The sequence below is a fragment of the Theropithecus gelada genome, chromosome 5 (genome assembly GCF_003255815.1).
Source record: "Theropithecus gelada isolate Dixy chromosome 5, Tgel_1.0, whole genome shotgun sequence".
NCBI lineage: Eukaryota > Metazoa > Chordata > Mammalia > Primates > Cercopithecidae > Theropithecus > Theropithecus gelada.
The window spans coordinates 19,509,271-19,519,625 of NC_037672.1; positions in this window are offsets into that span (position 1 = coordinate 19,509,271).

Sequence of the window (10,355 nt, forward strand, 5' to 3'; positions counted from 1 at the left end):
TCGCCCGGCTAGTTTTTGTATTTTTTAGTAGAGACGGGGTTTCACCGTGTTAGCCAGGATGGTCTCGATCTCCTGACCTCGTGATTCGCCCGTCTCGGCCTCCCAAAGTGCTGGGATTACAGGCTTGAGCCACCGCGCCGGGCAAGAATTCTTTACCAAATAGAGTTCTCCATTGCCTTCCTCCTCCTCCCCTCACAAAGGGGATACAGCATTTCAAAGGCTTTGTCTAGAGCTATAAAATTCAGCTGAGCAGAGGAATCGCCATCGGCATTGGGAATTAGCTTTGTCATTGTGTCAATAAGTGGCTAGCTGAATTTAGATTCAAAAGAGAATAAAAAATTAAAAAGCACACACAAGAACACAGGGAGTGTGAGAAACAGCCACAGAGACCATTGTCTAGAAAATCTGCTATCATTAATCTTACTCTCCCTTCTTGAAGTGGCTAGAATTATTTTCTATTGTTTTTTTCACATAGATGGTGGCAGAGAGATTAAGTGACTTGCCCAAGGTCACACAATCCAGGTCTCCCGACTCTAACCATAATGCAATATTGATTTCACTGGAATTGAAAGGCAAACTCTATCAACAGCCCGGTGAGATAATGCTGGAGGAGTGTTTCTCAAGGAGAGTTATTTTGGTTTTAAAAAATGCCCATGAATAGCACTCACTTTCCCAATAAAAATGCATTTTTAAAATATTTCCCACTTGGTAAAGGAAAATAAATAGTGCTTTTTACTGGAATTTGCTTCCAAAAAAATGAAAGTGAAGGGAAGGAATGTACATGGTTGCTTCAGTATTTTTGGTCATTTTTCCGATCAGATATGCTTTGATTGAGTGGGCTGACCTGGAGCAATTGAATTCCGTTGCTAAGATAGTCACAAGGACAGGACCAAACATGCCCTCGTCCAGTTATATCAGCTGCAAAGTCACATCCTTGGACTCAATCCAACTCACAGGGTATTCTTTGTAAGGAAAAAAGAGACAAAGTTTTTTTAAAAAAAACTATAGAGGAATTTCTATTTGAATGAGCCTGTTTGATAATGTCCCTTAACCATAATCTCAGAGGCCTGTGTTATCTCAGAAAGGAGAAAGATGAACATCTTTGAATTGCCTAATCTTGCACTTGCTTGATCCTGCTTGGTCTCTGCTCACAATATTACCATTCAATTACCTCCACCACTTTCAATTACATCTTACTTTCAATTACATCTCTACATTGATTTTTTCTTCCTATTATTTCTGTGTTAGCCACAATTCTCCTCTGATGTTTGTCAACTCCTTTTCGGAGCTCTGAATGAGCAGGAACACATTTCTGAGTGACACACACAATACCCTGTTTGATTGGGAAATAAATCACTTATCATTTGGCAAAAAAAGCACCTGCTGGTCTAACCGTTCAGTAAATGAAGTAGCAATCATTATATCTCTGTTTCTTCATTTAAACTTGTTTTCCTTTTTTCCCTTTTCTTGTAAATGCTTCCATATTTTAGAAAATTGACACACAATTGTACCAATAGAAAAGACGGTCTGAGAATGAAGAAGTACAGTATAGCAATTCACATCCTGCTCTTTCCCAACTGAGTACACCCAGGAGGCAAAAGACCCAGGCAGTGCAACTGAGTCAAACCTAGTGCTGCTCCTCTGGACCCTGACATACATACATACACACACATACACAGACACACACACATACACATAGGAATATGCAATAATGTAGGAATAAAGGGAAAATTAAGTTACTCAAAGAATTGACTGATTTCCAAATCTAAAAGGGTAATCCTTACAGCTTTGCGTAGTACTCTCATCTTCTTCACTTGAATTCTATTCCTTTTAAAAGCAGAATCTCAGTACACAGAAAACCAGTTTCAGTATGGGACCGGACCAGTGGGTCCATAATGGGAAAAACATCTTTGACCTGAGAACATCGGGGGAGTTACCTTTCCAGGTTCCTTTTCTCACCCCAGCTTAGGTCTTACGTCTTTTACATTACAATGTAATAGAAGTGTGTATCCACCCCGTTTCTCAGGAGACACTAGCATGCCCTAGTCAGTCTCCTACGGACACTGTGATATATCAGCTAGAAAAACATCAGGACCAAAGGACTTATCCTGCCAGCTTCTGGGGCCTCTCCCAGTGGACAGTCCTCAGCTCTTGGCCAACTTTGGAATTACCTGGCTGAAGGTAAACATCTTGCCCAACATCACACAACTTTCCTAGGGCAGTCTGATGCACAGATATAAAGATCTGACCCCTCTCCCCAATTTGGGATATTAATGAAGGGCCGTCCCAGTTCACAGGTCCTCGTGGGACCAGCTGAAACCTTCTTTAACACAGCATCACAGCGCAACTTTTCCCTCTGCCCAAGCCTACCTCCTTTCTTTCCATCCACAGGTGGTGACCTTCAGAGCACTCCCTCATAAACCTCATGCACGGAGCATCAGTGTCCTAGGGAACACACCTGGAATCCACCTGTCTCTGAGTGACAGAGAGAACAGGAGACTGCAGTGAAGAAATGAGCTGTCCCTCTGAGATTCAGAAAGCAGCAAACGTATACCTCCCAGGGAATTTGGGGACTTAATGCTAACATTTCTCAAATAAAGTGTGATGACCAGGTGGCATCCTCCTTGGATGAGACTGTGAGCCCTGAATATCTGAGACAGGTCTCAGTTATTTTAGAAAGTTTATTTTGCCAAAGTTGAGGACACAACCCTGTGACACAGCCTCAGGAGGTCCGGATGATAAGTGCCCGAGGTGGTCAGAGAACAGCTGGGTTTTATACATTTTAGGGAAACGTGAGACATCAATCAACATACATAATATGAACATTGGTTTAGCCCAGAAAGGCAGGACAACTCAAAGAGGGGAGGAGGCTTCTAGGTCATAGGTAGATAAGAGACAAATGATTGCTTTATTTTGAGTTTCTGATTAGCCTCTGCAAAGGAGGCAATCAGATATGCATTTATCTCAATGCACAGAGGCGTGACTTTGAATAGAATGGGACGCAGGTTTGCCTTTAACAGTTCCCAGCAAGACTTTTCCCTTTAGCTTGGTGATTTGGGGGCCCCAAGATTTATTACCCTTTCATATTCCCCCCCCTCCTTTTCTTTTAAAATATATTTTGAAGAAAACATTTTAGAAGAAAATGAGTCTCTGGTCTTGGGTTTTGTCTGACTTCTCATGGCTAGGATGGTGTACTCCTAGACAGGCAGGTTCCAAGTTATTAGGAAAGCTCATTTGTAGCAGGCTGTCTCATGTCCTATGAAGAGAAAATATGGGGAGGAAGGGAGAAAAACAACAAACAGAAGAACAATCCTGGAAAAGTGATATAGGCCACATTACACTGAAATCCACACATCAGTAGGCAAGTATGAAAGGGGCTTATGTATGTAAACAGGTTGCTGTTATTTTCTTCTGAAGTTTAAGTTGTCCAGCTTCAGTTCACAGAGCTTTAAGAAAGCACAGGTTAGTGTTCAGTGACTCCAAATTAGGAAAATGGGAAGAGAAAAAGAAGGAAAAAATTGAAAACATGATTTTAAAGACTTACAGTCAAGATAAATTAGAATTTGGTCCCAACTATATAAAATAATAAAAATTGAAAAACCTTAGGCAAGACTGGAATCTAATAACAGGTGTACTATAGTTTTTGAAACATAATTTTTCTCTCTCTAGTTTCCGATTTTCACTCAAGACAAATCATGGTGGTGAGAGACAGGACTAGCTGGAATTTCTTAGGCCGATTAAGAATCCCTAAGCCTAGCTGGGAAGGTGACCGCATCCACCTTTAAACACAGGGCTTGCAACTTAGCCCACACCCGACCAATCAGAGAGCTCACTAAAATGCTAATTAGGCAAATACAGGAGGTAAAGAAATAGCCAATCATCTATTGCCTGAGAGCACAGCAGGAGGGACAAGGATCAGGATATAAACTCAGGCATTCAGCATTCGAGCTAGCAATGGCAACTCCCTTTGGGTCCCTTCTGCTTATGTGGGAGCTCTGTTTTCACTCTATTTCACTCTATTAAATCTTGCAACTGCACTCTTCTGGTCCGTGTTTTGTTAGGGCTTGAGCTGAGTTTTCGCTCGCGGTCCACCACTGCTGTTTGCTGGTCGCAGACCCGCCGCAGACTTCCATCCCTCCAGATCCGGCAGGGTGTCTGCTGTGCTCCTGATCCAGTGAGGCGCCCACTGCCACTCCTGAACAGGCTAAAGGCTTGCCATTGTTCCTGCATGGCTAAGTACCTGGGTTCGTGCTAATTGAGCTGAACACTAGTCACTGGGTTCCACGTCCTCTCCTGTGACCCATGGCTTCTAATAGAGCTATAACACTCACCGCATGGCCCAAGATTCCATTCCTTGGAATCTGTGAGGCCAAGAACCCCGGGTCAGAACACGAGACTTGCCACCGTCTTGGAAGCGGCCTGCCACCATCTTGAGAGCTCTGGGACCCCCGGTAACATTTTGGTGACCACGAAGGGGCCTCCAAAGCGGTGAGTAATATTGGACCACTTTCCCTTGCTATTCTGTCCTATCCTTCCTTAGAAATTGGAGGAAAATACCGGGCACCTGTCGGCCAGTTAAAACCTATTAGCATGGCTGCTGGACTTAAGATTCAGGTGTGAGGCTATCTGGGGAAGGGCTTTAACCCCCAACCCCTCTGGGTTGGACTGTTGGTCTGCCTGGAGCCAGCTTCCACTTGCAGTTTTCTTCGGGAAGCCGAGGGCCGACTAGAGGCAGAAAGCTGTTGTCCGGAACTCCCGGCAGTAGCGTCTTGACATCACAGCACAGCCAGAAGTGTCTACTCAACAGTTGCCAACGCGTGTGCCCCACCTTTCCTTCTGACCCATACCTCCTGGGTCCTGACCACGATTTTCTTGAAAGTGTAGCCCCAAAATTCTCCTTACCTCTGAATCTACTTCCTCTGATCCCTGCCTGCTAGGTACTAATGGTTCAGACTTTCATTTCCTCTAGCAAGTTGTATCTCCAAAAAGATCTAAGGAAGCTCTAGGCTGCATCGTTAGGCTTCTAGGCTATAAACCAGGGAGTCTTATCCCCAGTGTCCCTCCCGATTTAGGTATACAGCTCTCAACATGGGCAGTTATGTGGGACCCGTTCCCCACCACCCTTGCCAGGGCCCCAAGTTTGTAATGGCTGAGAGAGAGAGAGACAAAGAGGGAGTCAAGGAGAAAAAGAAAGAAAAAGATAGAAATAGTAAAATGAGTGCCCTATTCCTTTAAAAGCCAGGGTAAATTTAAAACCTGTAATTAATTATTGAAGTTCTTCGTGACCTGTAACACTCCAGTACTACCTTGTTGTCAGTGTAAACAAGGGCTTGGTCTGAGAACACTGAGGCCACTGACAACCCAGAGCTTTCCTATCAAAAAATCCCTAACCCAGCAGATTTCCCAACAGGGGATTTAAATCTTAATTACCATAGAAAAGTCCGACCAGACCTAGGAGGAACTCCCTTCAGGACAGGACAATAGACGGTTCCTCCCAGGTGATTGAGAAAAAAAACCCAATGAGTATTCAGTAATTGATACTGAGACTCTTGCGGAAGCAGAGTTAGAAAAATTACCTAATAATTGGTCTTCTCAAACGTGTGAGCTGTTTGCACTCAGCCAAGCCTTAAAGCACTTACAGAATCAAAAGACTATCTCAATCCTGACTCAAAAGGTTAGCTACACCCTCTCTGAAATGAATTTGCATAAGAACTGTTGTTTATAGAAATGCATCTTGATGGGGCATCCGGGTTGTTATGAAATACTCAGGAACCCAGTCCAGCCCTAGGACTCACCCCTGAACTCACAGGCAATATTGGGCACACTGGTAAAGGAACACTAGAATCCAGCAGCCCAGACCCCTTTCTTTGTGATCAAGAGAGGCGGGAAAACAGGTGCAGAACGGCTACATCGGTGAGCGTAACTAATCTGGTAAGTAGAGGTCCACGGGTGGTTACGCACCCTGGAAAGGAATAAGCATGAGGACCATAGAGGACGCTGTAGGACTAATGCTCATCGGAAAATGACTAGGGGTGCTGGTATCCCTATGTTCTTCCCCAAGGCAAAAACGCCCCTAAGATGTATTCTGGAGAACTGGGACCAATTTGACCCTCAGACGCTAAGAAAGAAACTACCTCAGACGCTAAGAAACTACTTGTATTCTTCTGCAGTACCGCCTGGCCATGATATCCTCTTTAAGGGGGAGAAACCTGGCCTGCTGAGGGAAGTATAAATTATAACCCCATCTTACAGCTAGACCTCTTCTGTAGAAAAAAAGGCAAATGGAGTGAAGTGCCATATGTACAAACTTTCTTTTCATTAAGAGACAACTCACAATTATGTAAAAAGTGTGATTTATGCCCTACAAGAAGCCCTCAGAGTCTACCTCCCTACCCCAGCAACCCCCTGACTCCTTCCCCAACTAATAAGGACTTCCCTTCAACCCAAACGGTCCAAAAAGAGATACAGCGGTAAACAAGGAACCAAAGAGTGCCGATATTCCCCGATTATGTCCCCTCCAAGCAGTGGGAGGAGAATTTGATCCAGCCAGAGTGCATGTACCTTTTTCTCTCTCAGACTTAAATCAAATTAAAATAGACCTAGGTAAATTCTCAGATAACCCTGATGGCTATATTGATGTTTTGCAAAGATTAGGATAATCCTTTGATCTGACACAGAGAGATACAACGTTACTGCTAAATCAGACACTAACCCCAAATGGGAGAAGTGCCGCCATAACTGTAGCCCGAGAGTTTGGCGATCTCTGGTATCTCAGTCAGGTCAATGATAGGATGACAACAGAGGAAAGAGAACGATTTCCCACAGGCCAGCAGGTAGTTCCCAGTGTAGACCCTCACTGGGACACAGAATCAGAACATGGAGATTGGTGCCGCAGACATTTGCTAACTTGCATGCTAGAAGGGCTAAGGAATACTGAGAAGAAGCCTATGAATTATTCAATGATGTCCACTATAACACAGGGAAGGGAAGAAAATCCTACTGCCTTTCTGGGGAGACTGACGGAGGCATTGAGGAAGCATACCTCCCTGTCACCTGACTCTGTTGAAGACCAACTAATCTTAAAGGATAAGTTTATCACTCAGTCAGCTGCAGACATTAGGACAAAACTTCAAAGTCTGCCTTAGGCCCAGAGCAAAACTTAGAAACCCTATTGAACTTGGCAACCTCGGTTTTTTATAATAGAAATCAGGAGGAGCAGGCAGAACGGGACAAAAGGATAAAAAAAGGCCACCGCTTTAGTCATGGCTCTCAGGCAAGCAGACTTCGGAGGCTCTGGAAAAGGGAAAAGCTGGGCAAACTGAATGCCTAAGAGGGCTTGCTTCCAGTGTGGTCTACAAGGACACTTTAAAAAAGATTGTCCACGTAGAAGTAAGCCGCCCCCTCGTCCATGCCCCTTATGTCAAGGGAATCACTGGAAGGCCCGCTGCCCCAGGGGACGAAGGTCCTCTGAGTCAGAAGCCACTAACCAGATGACCCAGCAGCAGGACTGAAGGTGCCTGGGGCAAGCGCCAGCCCATGCCATCACCCTCACAGAGCCCCGGGTACGTTTGACCATGGAGGGCCAGGAGGTTAACTGTCTCCTGGACACTGGTCAGCCTTTTTAGCCTTACTCTCCTGTCCCGGACAATGGTCCTCCAGATCTGTCACTATCCGAGGGGTGCTAGGACAGCCAGTCACTAGATACTTCTCCCAGCCACTAAGTTGTGACTGGGGAACTTTACCCTTTTCACATGCTTTTCTAATTATGCCTGAAAGCCCCACTCCTTTGTTAGGGAGAGATATTCTAGCAAAAGCAGGGGCCATTATACACCTGACCATAGAGAAGGAACACCCATTTGTTGTCCCCTGCTTGAGGAAGGAATTAATCCTGAAGTCTGGGCAACAGAAGGACAATATGGACGAGCAAAAAATGCCCGTCCTGTTCAAGTTAAACTGAAGGATTCCGCCTCCTTTCCCTACCAAAGGCAGTACCCGCTCAGACCCAAGGCCCAACAAGGACTCCAAAGGATTGTTAAGGAGCTAAAAGCCCAAGGCCTAGTAAAACCATGCAATAGTCCCTGCAATACTCCAATTTTAGGAGTACAGAAACCCAACGGACAGTGGAGGTTAGTGCAAGATCTCAGGATTATGAATGAGGCTGTTGTTCCTTTATACCCAGCTGTACCTAGCCCTTATACATACTCTGCTTTCCCAAATACCAGAGGAAGCAGAGTGGTTTACAGTCCTGGACCTTAAGGATGCCTTTTTCTGCATCCCTGTACATTCTGATTCTCAATTCTTGTTTGCCTTTGAAGATCCTTCAAACCCAACATCTCAACTCACCTGGACTGTTTTACCCCAACGGTTCAGGGATAGCCCCCATTTATTTGGCCAGGCATTAGCCCAAGACTTGAGCCAATTCTCATACCCGGACACTCTTGTCATTCGGTACATGGATGATTTACTTTTAGCTGCCTATTCAGAAACCTTGTGCCATCAAGCCACCCAAGCACTCTTAAATTTCCTTGCTACCTGTGGCTACAAGGTTTCCAAACCAAAGCCTGAGATTTCCAGGCTCAGCTCTGCTCACAGCAGGTTACATACTTAGGAATAAAATTACCCAAAGGCACCAGGGCCCTCAGTGAGGAATGTATCCAGCCTATACTGGCTTATCCTCATCCCGAAACTCTAAAGCAACTAAGAGGGTTCCTTGGCATAACAGGTTTCTGCCAAACATGGATTCCCAGGTATGGTGAAATAGCCAGACCATTATATACACTAATTAAGGAAACTCAGAAAGCCAATAACCATTTAGTAAGATAGACACCTGAAGCAGAAGCGGCTTTCCAGGCTCTAAAGAAGGCCCTAACCCAAGCCCCAGTGTTAAGCTTGCCAAGAGGGCGAGACTTTTCTTTATATGTCACAGAAAAAAACAGGAATAGCTCTAGGAGTCCTTACATAGGTCAGAGGGACGAGCTTGCAACCCATGGCATACCTGAGTAAGGAAACTGATATAGTGGCAAAGGGTTGGCCTCATTGTTTATGGGTAGTGGTGGCAGTGGCAGTCTTAGTATCTAAAGCAGTTAAAATAATACAGGGAAGAGATCTTACTGTGTAGACATCTCATGAGGTGAATGGCACACTCACTGCTAAAGGAGACTTGTGGCTGTCAGATAACTGTTTACTTAAATATCAGGCTCTATTACTTGAAGGGCCAGTGCTGTGACTGCACACTTACTTGTACAGCTGTTAACCAGCCACATTTCTTCCAGCCAATGAAGAAAAGATAGAACATAACTGTCAACAAGTAATTGCTCAAACCTACACCACTTGAGGGGACCTTTTAGAGGTTCCCTTGACTTATCCCAACCTCAACTTGTACACTGATGTACAAGTTCCTTTGTAGAAAAAGTTCCTTTGTAGAAAAAGGACTTCGAAAGCGGGGTATGAAGTGGTCAGTGATAATGGAATACTTGAAAGTAATCTCCTCACTCCAGGAGCTAGTGCTCAGCTGGTAGAACGAATAACCCTCACTTGGGCACTAGAATTAGGAGAAGGAAAAAGGGTAAATATATATATAGACTCTAAGTATGCTTACCTAGTCCTCCATGCCCATGCAGCAATATGGAGAGAAAAGGAATTCCTAACTTCCGAGGGAACACCTATCAAAGATCAGGAAGCCATTAGGAAATTATTGACTGTACAAAAAACTAAAGAGTTGGGAGTCTTACACTGCCAGGGTCATCAGAAAGGAAAGGAAAGGAAAATAGAAGGGAACTGCCAAGCAGATATTGAAGCCAAAAGAGCCTCAAGGCAGGACCCTCCATTAGAAATGCTTATAGAAGGACTGCTAGTATGAGGTAATCCCCTCTGGGAAACCAAGACTCAGTACTCAGCAGGAGAAATAGGATAGGAAAGATAATTTTCTCCCCTCAGGATGGATAGCCACCAAAGAAGGGAAAATACTTTTGCCTGCAGCTAACCAATGGAAATTACTTAAAACCTTTCACCAAACCTTTCACTTAGGCATTGATAGCACCCATCAGATGGCCAAATTATTATTTACTGGACCAGGCCTTTTCAAAATTATCAAGCAGATAGTCGGGGCCTATAAAGTGTTCCAAAGGCCATACATTTCAATCCCTGTATCTTTAATCTCCTTGTTAAGTCTGTCTCTTCCAGAATCAAAGCTGTAAAACTACAAATCGTTCTTCAAATGGAGCCCCAGATGCAGTCCATGAGTAAGATCTACCACAGACCCCTAGACCGGCCTGCTAGCCCATGCTCTGATGTTAATGACATCAAAGGCACCCCTCCTGAGGAAATCTCAACTGCATAACCCCTACTACACCCCA